We start from the raw sequence: 4,936 nt of genomic DNA, 5'->3' as shown, positions 1-4,936 counted from the left end.
ATGGCCGTAGCAATCACCGATCTTTGAGGACTCTAAACCACATAAAAAACAACAAAAACACATTAAAATTTTAAACATACTAAAATGAAATTATTAAAAATAATATAGTCAACATAAAACCTTTGAAGGATAGTTTAAGTGGTGGTTATCCCACTTCCAAAGATCACAGATTTGATTTTCTTTATCTCTTGAGGTTAGATTCCATAGTTAAGGCCAATAGTTTACCCATAGACTCATAGATTCCATAATTAAGGCCAACGGTTTAACCATACCATCTATGGATAGTAGGAAAGTCAACTAGATAATTATGTTATAAGGGTTTTGTTCCAAATATCATTCAATTTAATTCCCAACACCGTGATAAATGGGAACTCCATGTTATGTAGGTAATCGTGTTATAAGAGCTTTGTTGGAAATAAATTCATTCAGTTTAGTTCTCCCCATGCCTTAAGCTGCACCATTTTTCTTGCTCTATGAAGCTAACCTTTGTTTAGTTACTCTTCACTTGGGGTTGGTGAAAAAACTAGAATTCAAAAAGCCCACCTGTTCAACTAAGATTCCAGGAAAAACGAGGAGATGGCCTATCCATTTTCTTATATCAATTCCATCATCTGAAACTGGTTGGCAAAAGTCACTGTCCAGTGGAAATCAATGGTGATACCGCATTACTATTTTGCAGGAGTGTCAGAACAATTCTCTACCCCGGCCAACAAACATATACATCATCTTCAAATGCTAAACTGCCTCAGAAGCCAAGTATAGAACCTCATGCCTGACTGACAATATCGAAAGAACTGTCCCTGCAGAAGCCTCTGTTTTGAAGCTTACAAGCGAATTTGGCCAAATATTTGCCAACTTTTTCCCCACGTTTATTCTTCGGACCCTTGGCAAGTTATTGCCAATTTCGCGACTCTTTGGATAGGTGTCTCCAAAGGAATCTGGATGCAGTCATACGCTTCCTGCTGAGGTGGCAAAGTATCTCACCCTTCTGTTCCTCTTACGCATCACCCAGAACGCTCTTCTATTGGGTGCATTCCCTGCCATCTTCATCTCACCAGAGGATCTCTCCAAGTGTATACAAATCTTGTGAAATCCCAGGTGTGATCAGTGTCCTACAAGAAAAGCATGGGTCTGTTTATTGACCTCGATCCAACTGCATCCTGGCTTCTTTATTACCCTACTATGTCTCATTGTATTTCTCATCCTTTCAATATCATCCCACCTGTTCCCTGCTGCATAAATATTTGAGAGGAGCACATAAGGTGCAGCATTTTCAGGGTCCAATTCAGAAAGACGTTCAGCGGCTTGTTCTCCTAACTTTGTATTTGCTTGGGTTCTACAGGAAGCAAGCAAGGATCCCCATATGGCAGCATTAGGTTCTATAGGCATTCTATTTATGATGTTGTGTGCCTCATCCAAGTACCCAGCCCGGCCAAGAAGGTCAACAATGCAGCAATAGTGTTCAATGACAGGTGAAATCTGATAGCATTGACTCATGCATTCAAAGTATTGGCGGCCATCATCCACCAGTCCAGCATGGCAGCAAGCAGATAGAACACCAACAAAACTGACCTGATCCGGGCTCGTGCCAGACTGTTGCATTTCTTCAAAGAGTTGGAGGGCCTCTTTGCCACACCCATGCATGGCATATCCGATGATCATTGCATTCCAGGAGACCACATTCCGTGACAGCATTTTGTCAAAAACTCTCCGTGCATCTTCTATATTTCCACATTTTGCATACATGTTTATAAGGCCACTCCTCGCATAGACATCAGACGTAAACCCATTCCTAATGATGTCTTCATGGGCTTCTTTGCCATCTTCCAGAGCTGCCAAGTTGGCACACGCTTGAAGAATGCTAGAAAAAGTGTCAGAATTAGCTTTCACACCCTTCAACTGCATTTGGCGAAGGAGATTCAGTGCCTTGTCAAAGTACCCATTCTGTGCATACCCGGCTACCATAGCATTCCACGAAACCACATCTCGCCGACGCATTTTCTCAAACAGTTTCAGGGCCTCATTAATACACCCATTCTGCGTATATCCTGCAATCATTGAATTCCACGAAACAACATCTCGTTCAAACATTTTGTCAAACACTCGGCGTGCATCCTCGATTCTTCCAAATTTACCATACATGTCTATAAGGGTACTACTCACAATGACATTGGACAGAAACCCACGTTTAATTACCTGTATATGGATCCCCTCACCATGTTGGAGGGAAGAAATACTGGCAAGAACACTGCCAAAGGTGAACTGGTTTGGTTGAATGTTTACTTCTTGCATTTTATAAAACAGTTTCAATGCAGCCTCGTGATCTCCATTCCGTGCATACCCAGCGATCATCGTATTCCATGAGGCATCATCTCGTTCAGGCATCTTCCTAAACAGATCTAGGGCCTTGCCAATATAACCATTCTGAGCGTATCCAGCAATCATTGCATTCCATGAAACAACATTTCGCTCAGACATTTTGTCAAACACTTGGCATGCATCCTCCATTATCCCACATTTGACATACATATCTATAAGTGCAGTTCCCACATGGACATCTGATTGAAATCCATTTCTGAGTATCTCTTCATGAATGGCCTTACCACTCCCCAGATCACCCAATTCAGCACATGCAGGGAGAACGCTAGCAAAAGTGAACTCATTCGGCTTCACACCTGTTCTTTGCATTTTGTAAAACAGTTTCAAAACCCTCAGTGCAAACCCATGCTTGGCATAAGCTGCAATCATTGCAGTCCATGAAACCACGTTTGGTTCGGGAATTTGCTCCAAAACTATCAATCCATCCACCAGATTCCCCATCTTAGCATAAACGTTTAGGAGTCTATTCCCTAACGTGATGTCCAGGCCATCGAATCCAGTCTGAATCATGTGGGCATGGATAAGTTTCGCTTCTGGCAGGGCTTTCTTGTGGAGGCACGCTTGCAGTATGAAATCATATGTAGATACATCCGGATTGGCATCAAAATGCAAAGTTTGCATCGCTTCTTTTATTCTATTCTGCCTACAGAGTGCTCTGACGTCTGTTTTGATGTCGCTGCCATAATAACATCTGGTGTTGGCTTCGAGTTTTGTAAGAGTAGCGATTCTGCTGCCTTTTCTACTATGAAACTGAAGAAGAAGCAGCCTAAATTTGAACATAGGGATGCAAAGGAACATGTAATCCATTTGACATAGATCATTTTAGATTAGGAGCCATAACAGGGTATAAATGGGTTCCAACAAATGGTCCAGAGTTTCTCAGGGAAGTTCAATTTGTGCAAGTGTCATTTGACAGTTTAAAGTAGTCATGGATTTTATAAGTAGAAATCAAACTTGTGAGGCATCCCATCTGGGTAAAAGCCCAGATTATGTGAGCCTCCAAGCTCGTCAATACTGTTTGAAATGGAAGTTGAAATTTTGATGGTCAGAGTTTTAATCAGTGCACTGATTTTAAAGATTATTTGAGGTTTTGAATCCACTCAGAAACAGAGACTCTTTAGATCATATTGTCACCATGTACAGAACTGACCATAGAAAAAGAATGATTTCACGTCCTAATTTTTTTTGATCCAATAAGTTTGAGTGAAACTGGTAGCGTCATATATTTCAACGTAAAATAGTCTCTCTCTATTAAATTGTTTATGTATTGATTTCAAATGAATTTTGTTTTTTAATATATAAGATGTTTGATATTATTTTTGGGGTTAACTACATTGTTCTTGAAGATGAGTTTCATTGGTAGGTTTGAAATACCAAACAGTGGACCCTGAAATATTGGATGTGATTACTCTTAAAGATAGTTTCAAATATTATTATGGATCACAAAAGTCTGACATAAAAAATATATAAAATATTATATTACAATATTTTCATAATTTATTTTTGAATATTAGATTACAATGTTTTTATATTTTATTTTTGTGGAAAGCTTTTTATTTCAACTTAAAGTAGATGAAGAATTGTTGACTTTTTTATTTTTATTTTTTTAATTGATGATCTAAATTGATTCTGAAGGGAATATGCTCAACATATACTTCGTCCAAATGCTTATCAATGGTTGTAGCATGTTACAGAGTTTGTTAGGTTGCATTGATTTTTAATAAATTTAAAAAATTATATTTATGTAGGTGGCTCCCTGCCCACCGATTTTCCTGGGATTTGAGATTATTCCAATTTTAATAAATTCATATTCTAATTAGACGGTGAAATTAATATATAAACAAATTTTATTTAGCAAAATGGTCCATTTTACGATTATATGTGTAATTCTTTTTTTCCCAAGTTAAATTAGATTTGTCTTCCCACCCACCAATTTCCTAGGGATTTGAGATTATTCTAATTCTAATAAGTTCATATTCTAATTAGAGAGGGAAATTAATATATAAGCAATAGTTTTTTTGTTATATATATGAAGCGTTAGCCTATATCAACCACATTAATATTTTTAATGTGGTTGTACTAATATTAAATATATTCAAAATCTCTCCCAATATTAGTACAATTCAAAGTTTAGAGTACAATTTTATTTTTTTAAGTCGAAATTCCATTCATCTAGCAAAAGAGATATACATTGGGAGGAACAAAAAACAGGTGGTCTCACCCCATCCAGGTTTGTTGACCATTGTTTGCAGCATGTGACAAAAATACAAAAAGGAGACTAAAGACATCGTCCATAAAAGGGAAGCCACAAACACCAAAAGACAAACAACACATAGAAAACACCTGAGGGCATGCTAGTCATTCGATGTGATGGATGCTAGGTTATCCAAGGTTGTTCCTAGAGGAGGTGGAGGGCGGAAGTTGCACTGGACATGCCCTTCGAAGTGCACCATCCATGTCTCCAACTTTTCCACTTTTTCTGAAAGATGGTTTTGGCCATGCCAGACCACCACCACGTGCTCTCTAACCTGGCACTGAAAGTAGTGCATCCTATCCA

The 4,936-nt window shown here is 38.5% G+C and overlaps 1 pseudogene; it reads right to left on the bottom strand.

The window, feature by feature from the left end:
* Positions 1-361: 361 nt before the first annotated feature.
* Positions 362-3,480, bottom strand: LOC149156766 (pentatricopeptide repeat-containing protein At2g13600 pseudogene; annotated as a pseudogene).
* Positions 3,481-4,936: the final 1,456 nt, after the last annotated feature.

This window comes from Pinus tabuliformis, chromosome 9 (genome assembly GCF_031772625.1).
Source record: "Pinus tabuliformis cultivar Carrire ecotype Pingquan chromosome 9, CPIR1, whole genome shotgun sequence".
NCBI lineage: Eukaryota > Viridiplantae > Streptophyta > Pinopsida > Pinales > Pinaceae > Pinus > Pinus tabuliformis.
Note: the sequence above shows the minus strand (reverse complement) of the source record. Positions and strands in the feature narration are given on the sequence as shown.